Source organism: Sceloporus undulatus, chromosome 2 (genome assembly GCF_019175285.1).
Source record: "Sceloporus undulatus isolate JIND9_A2432 ecotype Alabama chromosome 2, SceUnd_v1.1, whole genome shotgun sequence".
Classification (NCBI taxonomy): domain Eukaryota; kingdom Metazoa; phylum Chordata; class Lepidosauria; order Squamata; family Phrynosomatidae; genus Sceloporus; species Sceloporus undulatus.
Window position 1 is genome coordinate 277,877,637 of NC_056523.1, and position 17,098 is coordinate 277,894,734.

The following is a 17,098-nucleotide window of genomic DNA, read 5'->3' on the forward strand; positions in this document are numbered from 1 at the left end:
GTGGGGGGGGGGGGGGGGTGGTTTTTTTTTGGGGGGGGGGGGAGACACGACTATTTGAAGTGGCCATACTGGCTAGATTTGGGAGATGTAGTAAGAGCTAGCGTGATGTAGTGTTTTGAACGCTAGACTATGACTAGGGTTTGAATCCTTGCTCAACCATGGAAACCTTGCTCAACCATAAGTCACACTCTCTCAGCCTCAGAGGAAGACAAAGGCACCCCCCCCCCCCCCCGAACAAATTTAGCCAAGAAAACTCTGTGTTAGGTTCACCCTGAGATCGCCATAAGTCAGAAATGACTTGAAGGCATGACATAGCATTCCAAAGCTCTCACCATTAGAGTCTTGTCATACCTCTGTTTCTTTGTTGTACAAATACAAATCTTGAACATACAAGGCACACAGAATGAAGACTTCATTTCTTTCACTTTAGAAGTACCCAAAATAAAACTTCTATTGATCTTATAGTGGAGGTATGCAGAATAAAACTTGACTGCTCTCACATTAGATTAGTACCCTAAAATATTTACAAAGCCAGAATTTAGCTCTTTGGGTCTCTCATACTGAATTTTCCCATACATACACCCAGATGGATTAACTCATTGATAGCTGGCCAGGGAAGATTTAGGAGATTATTGCATGGTTCTTCAATAATGGGACAGAAGTGAGATTGAAGCTGTCATCAACGGATCCTACTGCACCACATCGTGGCCAGGCAGTAGGTATCCTATAGTCAATCCATGCTTCTTTCATTGCTTTTAATGAACAGGAAAATCCTGTGAATAGCTGTCAATCCTGCAGTTAACCTATTATTGAAGAATATGCCATAAGTCATTCAGGGGTAAGAGAAGGAGCTTTAAATTGGTTTCACTGCACCCCTCCCCATTCCTAAAAGGCAAGACCTCTTACTGCTGAGGAGGCAACCCATTCTGGGCACAAGAAAGGGGCTTTAAAGGGCTTTCACTGCATGGACACACACACACCATTCCCACTGAAAGCAAGACTTGTGTTTGCACACCTTTAATAACTTTCTTTGTCCAAGCCATTGTATCACCATGTACAGATGTGAGAGTAGGACAGTGAAGAAAGCTAACAAAAGCAAATCAACTTTTTTGAGCTGTGGTGATGGAGAAGAGTGCTGAGGTTACAGTGGATGAGCAAAAAGACAAACAAATGGGTCCAAGAACAGATCAAGCCTGAACTCTCCCTGGAAACCAGGATGACTAAACTGAGGCTGTTGTACTTTGGCCACATCATGAGAAGGAGTGACTCATTAGAAAAGGCAATGATGCTAAGAAAAGTGGAAGGCAGTAGAAAGAGGGAGACTGCATGTCAGATGGCTAGCCTCAGTCAGGGAGGCCTTGGGCTGAGCCTTCAAGGTCTGAGCAGAGTGGTAGAGAATAGGGGGTTGTGGAGATGTCTCATTCACAGGGTCAGTATGAGTTGAGGTTGACTCAATGGTAGTTAACAACAACAAATTTTAGAATCCTCAGCCAGAGAACAGTAGTGCTGCACCAAACTACAAGCCCCAGAATCCCATACGATGCCATTATGGTAGTTACAGTGGAATCATAGTGCTATAACTGCAGTGTAGAACAGCCCATATTTTTGGTAGGTTTTTGCAACTACCATTTCCGATCAAGAGCTCATTCTTGCTGCTTTCCTTTGCTCCACCTTCTCACTCCAAAACACTTTCAGGAATACTGAGGGAGGATAGTAGTTTTAACCTGTTTCAATAAAAAGCCTTGTGGCAATTTAGTCAAACAAATTTTATTTAACAGAAACTTAAGTTGATTCCGGTTCACCTCAAGAGAAGCATCTTATGAAGTGAGCTAGATACATGAAAGCTTCTGTTAAATAAAATATATTCTGTAAGCTGCCACAAAATTCTTTATTGCCTCCAGAGCAGTAGTGACTGATGACTTTTATGTTAATGGATCAGTGAACCTGTTCTGGGTCTTACTCCAAAATTAAAACTACTCAAGTGCACCAAAGTCACCAGATCCCATCTGGTCTTGGAAGCTAAGCAGAGCCAGCTTTAGTTAGTACTTGAATGGGAGACTGCCAATGAATACCTGGTACTGCGGGCTGTTTTGCAGAGGGAAGGACTGTCAAAACCACCTCCAAGGATTCCTTGCCTTAGAAAACCCTATGAAATTAATGGGATTACCCTAAGTCCACAGGCCACCTGAAGGCACATACATACATACTAAAGTTATTAAATCTGTTTGGGGAATAAAATTCATTACCTTGAATAATTTTAAGATTCAGATGAAAACCTGGAGAATACTGGAAAACTGCCATTATGATGATGATGCATAATCATTGATAAAGATGATGATGATGTCATCTCGTTCCCTATAAGTTAAACTCACAGGTTAAAACATTCTTTATTAGTATAAACAACAGAAATTAAATCCGTTATCTGAGCTTTGTTGTTGTGCAACTTCAACTCATTTCTGACTTATGGCAAACCTAAGGTGATCCTACCACATGGTGTTCTTGGCAAGATTTGTTCAGAGAGGGCTTGGCTTTACCTTCCTCTGAGGCCGAGGGAGTGTGACTTGTCCAAGGGTTTCTAAGGCAAGCAGGGATTTGAACTGTGGTCTCCAGAGTTGTAATCTAATGCTCAAACCAAACATGGAGGCTCATCATGCTCATCAACATAGAGATTGTCATCTTCTCATCTTTCATGTTTCTTAGTCTAAAATTGTGGATAGACATGGCCAAGGAAATTCAGTTTCTTTCTTTTATAATATTATTGGAACAAAAATGTTTCAGTAATAATGGGCAATCGTTATGTTTACAGTCAATTTTTGTGAGGCATATAGGAATTCAAAAATGATTTATAGGGAGTCAGTATTGCTTGTTTAAGAATAATAGAATCTGTAGGTAGTGATTACTGTTTTTGAATAAACATATGTAAGACTGAAATCTAAGACATGCAGACCCTTGTCAAAGGCACCATACACAAACAGTAACACAGTGCATTAAAACAGCACAGGTAGTGATCATATGTGGATAAGTATTCTACCTTTATTGAGATAAGTAAGAATGTGAAGCTCTCCCTATTTGGCATGTTGAACTAACTAAATACACCCCACATCTGTTGTCATCCGGAAGTGCATGGGAGGCTACCAGGATGGTAGTGGCAGAGCCCAAAAGAGGGTGCACTGCCCTTCTTCTCCACCACAGAAGTGGCTTCTTCCTCAGGAGGAGACCACTGTTACAGCAAAGCCAGGAGGACTGCGCTCGCCACTTCTCACCCCATGGCAGGAAGAGGGCCCAACTGGATATCACCCTCTTCTGATGTGTCACCCGGTGTGGGCTGCACCTCATGCACCCCCCCCCAGGTGACTCCACTGACTAAATACACATAGCAGTCCACATGAACAAATAATTTGGTGGATACTTACCCATGGACCTCATTGCCCAGCACCAGTGTTTTCACATGCCAACCGTATCTATAGATTTGCAGCATCCAATGGTGGCCTTGGTTTGTAAAAGTTCTATACATTCAGAGCTTTTACCATGAGAACAAATTGCTTTTTTGTGGGAAGGGTTGGTCAGAGCAAATTCTTTATGAATTCATAAAATGGCCACAGTGGCTGGAGGATTCCAGGAGTTTCAGTCCAAAAAAGATAACTTTTCCAGTCTGTGTTCTAGGTATGTTAGAAGAATGAATGAAAAAAAATATTTAAAAAGTGTACAAGTTTGGCCTGAGAAATGTGGTTTCTATCACAATTTCTGGCTGGGAAGGTGGGTGGGAGGTTGGCTACAACCTCCTGTTGCTTATAAGTCACCCTCTCAAAACACCAAAAGATCCTAGACTCATTATTACTTTTATAATACTGTATTATAAAAAGTATGATTGTATAAGTATTACTTTTATAATACTTTTATGTGGATACTGTTTGTAAATTTGTACACTGTGTAGTACAGTACTTTGTTGTAACCCGCTTTGATCTCCCAGGAAAAGCGGGCTATAAATAAACAGTTAATTATTAATTATTATTATTATAATACTGTACAATAATGTAATGGTATAATCATGATGTCTCCTTAGCCATATCCACTGCCCCCTTTCTTCTCATCCCTAGGGATTCCAACCTTGCAGATAAAACTGTTGATTCATATCAGCAAGACATTTCTAAGTTTTTACTCTTCACCAGGAACCAGTTTTTTCTAAAGTTAATGAATTTTAACTGCTTATTAAGACTCATTAACTACAGCTGGAGTGTGTCTTTTGTATTGTTAAACTTGAACTGTTTTTAATAGCTTTTATCTTTTTAATTGCATTTTATTCTTTTAACTTGATACTGTGTTTCAATATTGTGGTTAGTTTAATTCTTTTTTAATTTTCACTTTTTGTATACTTTTAATTTTAAATTGTAAGCTACTTTGAGTCCCAATCTTTTTTTGGGGGGGGAAACGGGATGCAAATCAATGTAGTAGTAATAATAGTAATAATAATAATAATTCAAAATCAAAGTATCTTCAGATACTTTACATTACAACAGGGATTGCTCACAATAATAAATTGTTGCTGGAGAAATCAATTCCCCCTTCCTAGTTACTGTGTGCATTGCAAGTTTGCTTGGAAGAAACAGAGAAGCTTGAACGGAGAGATTGTTGTGTGCCTTCAAGTCGTTTCCAACTTACAACAACCCTAAGGCAACCCTATCATGGGGTTTTCTTGGCAAGTTTCTTCATCTTGTCATCCTCTGAGGCTGAAAAAGTGTGACTTGCCCAAAGTCACCCAGTGGGTTTACATGGTCAAACTGCCATTCGGATCTTAGTTTCCCAGTGTCCTCATCCAACACTCAAAACCACTACACCACACTGGCTCTCATGGGAGAGATAGATGATATAATAATTGTCCCAGCTAGTGATCCTGTGAATCCTGATTCCGCTATATTATCATCATATAGAGGCACGATCAGGTTAAAATTGTATTTTAAAGCATGAAAAGCTGCTTCTAAAATTCCTCATTGTTCTTTGTGCACATTTTATCTAGTAAGAAACTGGGGGGGGGGGGTGCCTTCATAACCACTGGGTTTTTTATATAGATAATATTGTAACAAATCAACTGAACATACAATTACAATATTATACACATCTCAGTATTAAGATTGCTGTAATCAGTGCACGACCTTCATTTTTGTTGCCACAGAGTATACATGAAACCACCTACCTTGCTTTATATCACATTCATCTTCCTGAAACAGGTTTATTTTTCTACACCTTGACAAATTTTTCTTGACAAATTGATTAGAGGTGGTGAGATTAGATAGATAGATAGATAGATAGATAGATAGATAGAGAGAGAGAGAGAGAGAGAGAGAGAGAGAGAGAGCACTACTCCCTGTATATAGCTGTGGGTGAATTAACAGTTCCATGTTCAACTCTCAGTAACTGCAAGATGGAACATCTGCTTTTCTGCAGAAGCTGCTGACATATGCAGCAACTGATCTCTCACTAAATCAAATGGCACCATGATGTTAGAGGCACTTGTGAATCAGCCAGGTAAATATTCATAGGATTGCTGCCTAAGGGGAAATGTTCTGGTGGTTTGCAAGGCCAAAAATAAATTGTTGCAGTTGTGTTCACTGCAACAGTTGATTAAAGATCTGCCAAAGGGCTCTACTTGTGAAATGTCTCTCTGCCTGATGTCAAGGGACAGTGAGAGTCCCATCATCTCTTTACCTTTAGCAAGGTCTTTCTATAGAATGTTCTGGTAAATGGAGTAGATGCTGTTGGAAGGAAGAGGCAAGGAAGTCCACTTTTGCTAGTCCAGTTGCACATAACTAAGTCTGCTTTCAACTCACACTGCTCTGGCCTGGCTTACATTTACTTACAGACAGAAATAACTGTATGCACAGGCACCATTTAGCCTGTGTCTCCTCAGCTGAACATGCTGATTCCATGAGAGCTCCATGTCTTGAGATGTAATGGAAAAGCTAAAATCCCTCTAGGTCAGGGAGGCTTTTTGGTCTGTATAGTACCCATCTTCAGTCCATTCCTTGGCTGCCTTTCAAAGTGGCAGAACACATTCATCTTCTTAGCTCACAATCTAATTTAACAGTTAATTTTATTGTCTGTCTTTTGGCTATTGATTCCAAGTCTTGATATTTTTATTATTCCAATATTGTTTGCATTTTTTCATTTTATGTGAATTAGTTGTTGTTGGAATTGTGTCTTGGTGTTCCCAATAGGTAACTAGTCATATTAACAAAGAGCAATAATGAAATGAAATAACCTGTCCTAAATCAGATCAGAAGGAAGAAATTTATGTACAACATCTATTCCCACAAATTGAGCTGGTGTTTCACTTGACCATGGGTGAGTCCTATGGGGTATAGTTAACTGTCCTCTTACTTCCTATTAATAGAGATGGTTTTCAGAGGCTTGCTGTTTCAGTTAGGATGAGCGCATTACATGAACACATGATGCTAGAGGCAGAGAATGTGAGCCAAAATCTCCTACACAAGCCGTCCATATAGCTGAAAAGTCAGCTGTTCCATAGCTTTCAGTCAAATGAGATTTACCAGCAGTTGCATGCCTGGAATTTTTTTTTTTTATCCATTCCCACACATTAGAAGCTCCATTTGCAAAAATCCCAGCTTTTCTTGTGAGTGAACGAACCCTTTCAGGCCTGAGGCCTTTGCTAGGACAGCTGGAGAGGACTGGAACTACAGAGCTTTGCATCACGGCAGCTCAAGGAAATCATGCGGAACAGGTTGGAGATCCAGGACTGGGCGCATTTCTGTGCAATGAAAAAAGATGACATTCGTGCTACTAAAAATAGGAAAATGCCTTTTTTAGTCTAAATGAAAATGCTAAGCATCCATTCCTCCCCCCCCCAGCCTCCTGAAAACACAAAACATAATCTGAACAGAAGCTGATAGCTGACAAATTGATGATAAAGTCTTTAATTTTTATTTTATTTTATGAATCATTTGTTCATACATGTGACTGTAGCTGTGGGTGATGACAGAATAACATGATGTAATATTAGATAACCCACTTGAGAAACCTATTGCCCTTTTGCATCAGCAAGGATGAGGAGTAGGATTTGGCTGTGAGAAACGTCCTGGCCTGAAGAATGAATATGCCTCTCCTTTGACTCCCATCTGCCTGCCCCAGTCCTGTTCTCAGAACGCTGCTGGCTGAGTTGACAGATGGCTGGAACTGCAGTGCTGAACCAGCAAATGAGCTCTCTGCTTCTTCTTCCAGGACAGGCAGCTTTCCTGCACAGGAAATTAGAAACAGAGAACTGTTGGGTTGAAAGACTAAGCATGCTTCTTTTAAGGTAGATGGCCTTTCAGATGTTGGCATACAACTCCCATCCACCCTAGCTGACATAGTCAATTATGAAAGATTATGGGAGCTGCAGTCCAAAAAAATCCTAGAGGGCCACAGTTACCCACCACATTTTAAGGGGTGCTTGAAGCAGAAGCGAATAACTTCCATGGGGTTCTCTTCTTAGATCCTTGATGACTGCAGCACTGTGAGAGAATACTCTTTTTTGTGCTGCTCTTGATGTTGCAATACTGTAAGTCAGAACTTGCTCCTACCAATATTTTTTCCTACTGCTAAACACTAACTGGAAACGGCTGTATAATGAGTGAGGAACCTTTGGGGTTTCAGAAGTTTTGGCCTAGACTTCCCATCAGTCCCACCCAGCATGGGCAATAATAGCATGGGGTTCTGAGAGTTATAGTTCTGAAATCTGACAGGCCAAATGTTCCCTATCCATAATCAATAATTACTGAAAAGCTGAATGCCAAAAGAATGATGAAGAAACAGTCAAAGTAAGGGTAAGGATCATGGGTTTGATTCAAATGTGCATGATGAATGCAAATAGGATGAGGAAAGCCGACTTCCTTGCCCTCTGTCTCCACAGCAGCTCTTCCAACTTCCAGAAAATGCTACAAAGATCAGGAATATGTCTTCATGTGAGTTTCATGGATATCCCTTTCTTAGTAGCTCCCAGAATTCCTCAGCTAGCATGGCAAGTGGCCATGATATGTTAGGGACTCCTGGAAATTGTAATCCAAAACAGTGTCTTTTGCATGCTTTTTAGTTGGCTAGAGTGTAATACAGCCTTCCCTAATCTGGTACCTTTCAGATTTTGGACTTCAGTTCCCATCTTCTTTGGCCAAGACAGCTAAGGGCCAGTAATTCTGGAAGCTGTGATCTAAAGTATTTTGGAGATTACCAAGTTGGGGGAGGCCTGAGTAATACATACCATCCAAGGGCTAGTCCAATCATTATGCAGAACACCAGGCAGCAGATTTTGGGTATTATTACGAAAAGACAGCAAATGCTATTATTTTATCCTTATTGTAGTTTTACAATACAGAGAAGGAAAGAGATGCTTGTGTGATTTTTGTTGCCACAGGTGCCAAAATAACTTGGGTATCATGCAATTTCACTTGTTGGGGAAGAGTGGCTTTGTTGTTTTGCCTCAAGATGGAAAATGTTGGGGGAGCAGACACTGATAGGCTGACACTATCAGACCCAACTTTAATTCCACATGTCAGGTCTTGCCAGGCTGCTTTAGTAAAAGTAATTTAAGATTTTACAGTTCTAGCCAGGATGCTTGATGATGTCTGGATTGTATTTCCCCAGGGCAACTTTTTCTTAGTATACACCAGTCCACAGTCTTTCCTGAGAAATATTCTCTGCCTCCAATGTAGCCTCTGAAAACCAGTGAGAGTAACAAGAGAGCTACAAGAGAAATACCTGGATTAGAGATGGGGAACTTTTGTTCTTCTTGATATTTTGAACCACCACTCTAGTAATATCTTGCTATGGCCACAAGCACCTCTTCCCTTCTCTGGCCACATTGGCTATGGATTTTGGGAGCTGAACTCCAACCATTTGGATGATCAAATGTTTCCTCCACCTAGCCTACAGGGTTGCCACACTGAAAAGTGAAGAAGGCTTCTGTACCTTTAATGGTTGTGTAAAAGAGGAAATTTCAGTGGGTGTTGCTTGATACCTCTGGTTGCATGACAAGCAACATGTGCTGAAATTCCATTAAGTATACAGGAACTTTCTCCACTTTTCAGTCTGGCAACTATACTGATTTAGATTATTCATGCTTGCCTTTAAAACTTTAGCTTTAACATGGCTGAGATAATAGAAATTGTGCCTAAATTTTCTTATGATTTACTCAGAGATGGAGATTTCCCACCCGCACCCCACCTTTACAGCCTGTGCTGTCAGGACTGAAGGGAACTACAAGTGAGAACATCTGGAGCCTCGCAGTTACCTAGCCTACTGCATCTGAAGAAGTGGGTTTGTATCCATGAAAGCTCATGCTAAACTAAAAACCAGTTAGTCTTAAAAGTGCAGTCATATTCCTTCCCCCATCCCTTTCCTCCTTTCTGTTCATCTCAGGTGCAACATTCCAATGGAGGAAAGAAAGACATGTTTCTCTCACATATATATGTATATTTTGCATGTTTCATGTAATTTTATCACGTTTGAGCAACATGATTTAACATTTGTGTTGTAAAGTTTTTAAAACAGTGGTTCTCAGACTGTGAGATGAACCTCCAGGAGCCATGAGTATTACTCAAGGGAGGGGCATGAGACTTTGAGGCCCTGATCCCCATTACTCTTCCCAAACTTTATCTGTCCTGGAGGGGAAGAGAAGAGGCAAGGAGGGCACTTGGAGTTTCTGCCTGAGGAGGAAGAAGAGTAGTTATTTCCTTATAAGATGTCAAAATATGAATATAGATGAGAGTGTGAATGTAAATACACAAACTAAACAAAATATTTTTATTCATATACTATATTAAGTGGGAGGGAGAGCCAGCATAGCATAGTGGTCTGAGTGTTGAACTTGACTCTGGATACCAGGGTTTGATTCCTACTTGGCTATGGAACCCACTGGGTGATCTTGGGCAAGTCACACACTCTCAGCCTCAGGGGAAGGCAATGGAAAACCTCCTCTGAGCAAATTTTACCAGGAAAACCCCACGACAGTGTTGCCATATGTCAGAAGTGACTTGAAGCACAATAACAACAAATGTCAAGTGGGGTGGTGGTGGTGGAAGGCACCACCTTTTGATGTAGATATAAAGGGGGTCAGAAGGAAATAAAGTTGGAGAACCACAGTTTTAAATGGTTTTATGTGTGAGCATTGGACCAAATGCATTTGAGAAAGTACTGTATACAGTGAGCCCTTCCCTTGCATGGGGGATCCGGTCCAGATCCCCCTGCATAAGGGGAATTCTGCGTATGCTTGTGCCTCATTGTAAACATTGGAGCTCCTGCTTGCAGTGTGGTGCAGTGCGTGCAGCGCGAATGCATGCACGATTTGTTTACTTGTTGCACAGCTTCAGTGTAAGCTTGAAGCCACATATTCCCAGAATTTAAATCCAAGAATCCCTATCCTCCACTGCCCTGCCCAGATCCTGCAAGCCCTTGCCCACAACCCCCCTGATTGAGTCTGTCTATCTGGTTTGTGGTCCTCCTCTCTTTCTTCTACCCTTTACCTTTCCTAGCATTATTGCTTTTTCTAGTGATCTGTGCCTTCTCATTATGTGGCCAAAATACAATACTGTAGTCTCATCTTTATCGTCTTTGCTTCCAAGGAGAGCCCTGGTCTGATCTGTTCAAGAACCCATTTGTTTGTTTTCTTGGCTGTCCATGGTATCTTAAGTACTCTTCTCCAGCATCACATGTCAAATGAGTTGACTTTCTTTCTGTCTGCTTCCCTCACTATGCAGATGGTAACTAGGAATACAATGGCCTGAACGATTCTGACTTTAGTGCTCAGTTGTATGTCTTTGCTCTTCAGTATCTTTTCCAGTTCTTTCATATCTGCCTTTCCCATTCTTATTCTTCTTATTTCTTATGATGTTTTCATCATAGGACTTTTTCACATGGGGAAAATTGGAAGGTTAAAGTGGGGGCAATGCAGGGTCATCCAGGGCATTAGGGACAACTTTGCAGCTGCTTATCACATGATGCTGCACACAATCAGGACAGAATCCAGGGAGAATGTGAGGTGAATCAAGAAATAAACAAATTTGCAAAACTACTGTATTTGCATGTGCATTTTGCTTGCAAATTCACTCTCTTTGCATAATGCCAGCAGTCTGAAAATGCAAGCCCCCCCCCCCCATGCCTTTGGTTCCCAGATTTCCTGAGCTGCCTTGCTGTGCCAAAGAGGGAGAATGCTCTCTTCTTAAAGGGATACACACACCCTTCCCTTGCCTGGCTGTTTTCCTCCTCTTTGCAGGCTCTAATCAGCTTGTGGGAGGATGTTTTGGAAGTCCTCCTGGACAGGAGGGAGAAATGGAGGACATGCCCTGGAAAAGGTGGGCATTGGGGAGTATCAGCCCCTGCTGGAACCAGGCAGGCTTCTGGACCCAGCCCCTCCTCTCTCTCTCTCTCTGTCTCTCTTGTGTGTGTGTCTTTGTGGTTTTATGGAGCTTGCAAAGGGCAGCCTCATTCTGCCTTTCCCTGAAAGGCCTTTTGGGGCAAAGAGGATTCCCCTGGTTTCCCCTCCCTCTCCCTGGGGCATGGGGGGGGGGGGAGGCACTTATGGAAATGACAGTTTGGAGCATGCGCAGAAAAAGTATTTCTAAGTGAGCAAGGGGGCACGTTGTCCCCCTCCGTTTGATAGCCAAATTTGACCCTGACCCTAAGTGAGGTGCCTTTAACCCCTTGTTGGGCTCTTGTGTGTGATAACCATTCACAAATGGGCTTGCTATTCTGGGACGCCACCACTTTAACCATGTTTGGGATGGCAGCACATGGGTCCCTGTGTGGGAAAGTGCCTAGAACTGAAACCAGGAAGGTGAGTGGCTGTGGCCTTGCCTGGCCCCTTGGCCTCTGGGGAGCCCCTCTCTTGCCTGAAGTCTTCTCTCTTGAGGGCAGTCTCCATTCTGCTTAATGCTGGGTCCTAGAGGGGCGTTTCCTGCTTGGTCTCGACTCAGGACTAGGATTCCCAAACGCTGGCCTTCCAGGGGCCTGGGACTTCGGTTCCCCGAGTGTTGCTCCAGGGGGCTGGGGCTTCTGGGAGTGGGGGTCCAAAGGGGGGGGGAGCACCGAAGGGGCGTGTTGCCTCGGCGGCGGCCACAGGTTCGAATTCTACCCGGGGACTAGGCTGAGTGCTGCTGGGGAAGCCCCTTTCCAGCCTCAGAGGAAGGGCGGCGCTTCCTCACAGCAGCAGCAGCAGCTCCTCCACCCGTGCCTCTTATTCCCTGGAGGAGGAGGAGGTTGAGGAGGAGGGCCAGCCTTGCCTCCCTCCCTCCCTCCCTGAAGCCAGGCGGGAAAAGGGCTGGCTGCCGGCTCCCTTCTGGGGCTCTGCTCGGGAGGCACCCAGACAGGCCCCGCTGAATGCTTTCCGTCCCGAGAGGCCAGGGGGAGGCAGCCGCCCTGAGGAGGAGCCCCGCGGGGCAGCTGCAGCCTCCCTCCCTCCCCGGGCAGAAGGACCTGGGTTGAAGCCTCCGGGCTCCACCGGGCTCCTCTGCTGCTGTTTCTGCGGCGCCAGCGGCGGCAGCGGCCGAGGGGGGTGGCGTCTCTGGGGGAGGAAGAAGAAGAAGAAGAAGGGGGACAAGGGGGGATTCCGGCCAGCCCAGGGAGGCCAAGGGAAGGGCAGCAGGATGGAGCCCTCCGGCCCAGAGCCCCCCCGGAGGAGCCCCGGCGGCGGAGGACTGCCAGCAGCCGCCTTCCTCCTCCTCCTCCTTCCAGGCCCGGCTCTGGCGCAACCTGCAGCTGGGGGGCAAGAGCAAGGCCAGGTCGGGCCTCAGCAGCAGCAGCAGCAGCGGGCGCCACAGTGCGGACACCTCGCCCTCTTTGCCCCGGGCTCGTCCCGCCTCAAGCAAAGGGGAGCCCTTGGCCGCCGGGGGCCCCCGATGGCGCCGCAAGCAGCAGCAGCCCGTCCTGGACCGGGTCTTCTCCTCCTCGCAGCCCAACCTCTGCTGCTCCTCCACCGCCGAGCCCCTGGAGGCCGCCAGCGCCGAGGCCGGCTCTGCTCTGCGGCGCCTCCGCGAACACATCCTCCAGCACCAGCACCAGCCCCAAGCCCCTCCAGCCCCCCAGCAGCCCCCCTCCGCGGGCCCAGGCCGGGATGGGGCTCCCCAGGCAGCCCAAGAGGCCGCCCCGACAGCCCCAGCCCCGCCGGGGAAGCCCCTCTCCCACCAGAAGAGCTCCTCTCTCCCGGGAACTGCCTGCCTGGAGCAACTGCTGCTGCCGCCGCCGCCAGAGTCGCCCTCCAAGGGCAAGGGCCACGCCAAGAAGGAGAAGGAGAAGGAGAAGGGGGCCAGCCCCGCCAAGAGCCCCCCGCCCTCCGCCCCGAAGGTAGGGCTCTTTCTTGGGCTACTCTCGGGGCCAAGGTCTACTTCCCGGGCCAAAGGAGGAGCAGAGAATGATGCCCAGATGCAGAGCCCTCTTAGTCTGCAGATCAGTCCCTAGAGAGCCCTTCCTGGAGCACCTGGGAGAGAGACAGAGAGAGCCCTCTTCGGTCGGTAGTTGGACAGATCACTGAGAGATCTTGTGGCCCCTTTGAGACTCACTGGAAGAGAGAAGTTGGCAGCGGGAGCTTCCCTACAGACTTCAGTCTCCTTCCTCAGGTGCATTTAGTGGAGTGGAAAGCCAGGCCCCGGCCTATGCATGCCATAAGTATGTGAGGATGTATGTGGGGCCTGGCTTCCTCTCCACTAAATGCACCTGAGGAAGGAGACTGAAGTCTACAAAAGCTCCTGCTGCCAACTTCTTTCTTTCAGTGAGTCTCAAAGGTGCCACAAGATCTCTCTAGGTACAAATGATGATGGTGATGCCGGATTTTTTTTCTCTCCACAAAGCCTGTGGGCTGTGTGTGTGTTTGTGGGTCTGCCTTCGCTCCATCCTGGCCTCCTTCCCCTCCACTGGGGGAAGTATGAAAAGTAATGACAGTCCTTGCCCATAAGGAAACTATACTTGCCCTTGGAGAATCCTTGCCCATAGGGAAACGTTGGAGATGTTACCTGTGTTGGCCTATAAGCATGTATTCCCCAATGTATCCCCTAAGGCAGTGCTCCCCAGACTGTGCCCTTTAAAAAGATCTTGGACTTCAGCTCCCAGAAGCCTCAGCCATGTTGGCCAATAGCCTGGGATTCTGGGCGTTGAAGTCCATAATTCCCTTAAAGAGCCCAGTTTGGAGACTGCTGCCCAATGTTTCCCTATAGGCACGTATTCCCCAGCGTATCCCTGTGGGCAAGTATTCTCCAATGATTCTCTGTGGGCAAGTATAGTTCCCTATGGGCAAGTACTGTACTGTCATTTATTTTAGTAAGTACTGTACTGCCTTTGGGAGAGAGAAAAATCCTCCTTGCAGCCCCCCCCCCCCCCCGAACCTCTTGCCTTGTGCTTGAAAAGTGTTTCCAAAGTTCACTTGCTGCTTGGGAACCGACAGGGAGACTTCACCGCAAGGAGGACAAGGCACCGCACAATGGAGGTGTGACTTCAAAAGCTTGCAACATGTAATTGTGCATTTTGGTTGGCCCAATAAAGGTATCATTGTTTGGATATTACTGGGGTTGTATTGGTTGAGGCAAGAAGTCCGTCTCGACAGGTTCACTTAGCTGGTTTGCTAGATGGTCCATTTTCTCCCCTTCTTCCCCCAAACCCCTTTCTTTGGAAAAAGAAAGTCTGTGAGCAAATTGTTGCATGCATCTGTACTGCTGCCACCCAAAATGGTCACCTTTGGTCATTTTTTTTTCATTGCAAAAGAAGTTTGCTGTGCGGCTCAGGTTGTTGTTGTTATTGTTGTGTGCCTTAAAGTCCTTTTTGACCTTAAGTGACCCTATCATGAAGTTTTCTTGGCAAGGTTTGTTCAGTGGGAGTTTGACATTGCCTTCGCCTGAGGCTGAGAGTGTGTGACTTGCCCATGGTCCCCCAGTTCGTTTCATGGCTGTGTGAGGAATTGAACCTCTTTCTCCAGAGTTGTAGATCTTGATGTTCACTTGATAAACGTTTTTCTATGCAAAAAGAAGGCTGCTGTTTGGTCCAGGTATGTTATTCTTTAGTTTTGAAAAGACAGTTTTAAGGCTTAAATGCATAAGATGATCCTGGCACCATTAGGATTTATGCTTATCATGGAGCTGTCATGATGGCTGTATGTTAATTTTGAAACCAGAGGCAACAATTGTTGTTCTTGTGTGCCTCCAAGTCTTTTTGGACTTATGGCAACCTTAAGGTGAACCCTCCATAATAGCAGGTGGGGGAAATAACAGAGCCGCTGTTTGTTCTCATGTCCAGCTTATGGCTTTCAGGAAGCATCTTGTTGACCACTGTGAGAACTGAATTGCACACTGATAAATAAGTCTGTGCTCTGAGCCTGTAGTGATCACCACAGAGCTTGGTCAAGTTACTCATAGGATTACAAATTCAGGAATGCTCCATGGCACTGACTGTACTATCTGGGTAATTCAGAATTTCTGAGTTCAATATATACATCAAAATGTAGAACTGGATCCTTTCTTCCTGATAGAAGAACAGGTCAGTGGGAGTTATGGCCCTGACAGTGAAGCAATGTGTGTGCTTAACCATGCGCTGGTAGCTTATGTCTATAACATCTGAGAGCAAGGAGATAACCTATTCTCAGTAAGAATTCAGAATATTTATAGTGGTTGAAGCATTTGAGCCTTGCCATTGGTCAGGCTGTTGTAATGCTGTGTACACACACATGCTTAAGTGAATTTTATGCCTAGCATTGCATAAAGAAGCAGGATACATGCAGACAACTAATACTACTTAATTATCCCATATTTTCAGTCTGTGAAATTTAAAGAGATGGATAATGTATATTAGTTTTGCCAAATAATAAGTGCATCTAAAAGTTCTCCAGTATATATTTACAGTGTGTTGTGCAGAATAATAACTTGTGGCGTCAATATTTTGAGACTGAGATAGTGCTACTTAATTATTCACTTGTATAATCAATTCTCTATTTGAACTCATTATAATTATTTTAATTTGTAAATTCTTGGAGTCCCAATGTGGTAGAAAGGCAGGATACAAATATAAATACCAGTAACAACAATAACAACTCTGAATCACTTTTTAATTTATTTTTAATTTTTAAAAATGTTAGCTTTTCACCTATAAAAACAAAACTAACAAGTTAGCAGGACAGGTAAAATTCATGATTCAACAATATTTGAAATTATTCAAAGCTGAAGTTTAGCTATTGACAGAGGGAAGCAGATGTAACTAATTTTTTTCTTTACCATTGCAAATAAAAAAAAAATCTGTTAATAAGTCAAAGATATTTTAAAAAGCTGTTAAGACGGATCTTTTCCGGCAGGCCTTTCCTGAACAGAAAACCAGCCACCAAAAATCTGAACCTCCCATATCTCTGACTCTCACCTTAGCCACTGCTTTGATCTGTTTGTTAATTTAGTTTGTCATTTTAAGGTATGCTTTAAATAACAAATTGTCTAATTGTATTTTAGGGGTGGGTGGGATTTTGGGATATGGGTTTGTATTGTTTTAATGTGCAAGTCACCCCGGTTGTGTTGCACAGAGAGGCAGGTTATAAATAAATTTTATTATTATTATTATTTATGATACTTTATATTGCAAGTAATATCTAATCTCCGTAACCTGAGGAAGGACTTGGATGGATGTCAATTACTCTCTGATTTGTACGTGAAATAAATATTTTATAGAATACATTTAACAAGTAAGATTTTATTTACTATCTGATGCAAATGTTCAGTGCCTTGCAGACATATCTCCCCCCTCCCCAGGGTTTTCCACATTTGGTTGTGTTTTAGCCTGGAACTGAAATGGATTTAATTGGCAATGATGCCACTTGATGTACAGAAGATGCTCAACATTGTGAAAGTACAAAATATTTTTATGATGGCAAAGGTTAAGTAAACAAAAACAAACTAGCTCTTGTTGTCACTTGAGACCTCATTCCAGTTTGAAGTGCAGCCATTGATGATGACACTTATTGAACTGACTGGTCTGTCGTTCTTGCATCTTCTCCCCCCCCCCCCCCCCCCTTTTTTTTTTTTTTTTTTTTTTATATATAGAAAGGAACAATGTTTGCCCTTCTCCAGTTCTTTGGCAAGATAGCAAGATTTCT

The 17,098-nt window shown here is 44.1% G+C and overlaps 1 protein-coding gene across 1 annotated transcript in view; it reads left to right on the top strand.

Annotated features, from left to right (window-relative positions):
- Positions 1-12,563: 12,563 nt before the first annotated feature.
- The window catches only part of MCTP1 (multiple C2 and transmembrane domain containing 1), a 268,422-nt gene continuing 263,887 nt past the window's right edge, over positions 12,564-17,098 (top strand). Inside the window, exon 1 of the mRNA XM_042454215.1 lies at positions 12,564-13,323. The gene's annotated coding sequence lies outside the window, so the exon portion shown is untranslated. The remainder of the gene's footprint in view (positions 13,324-17,098) is intronic.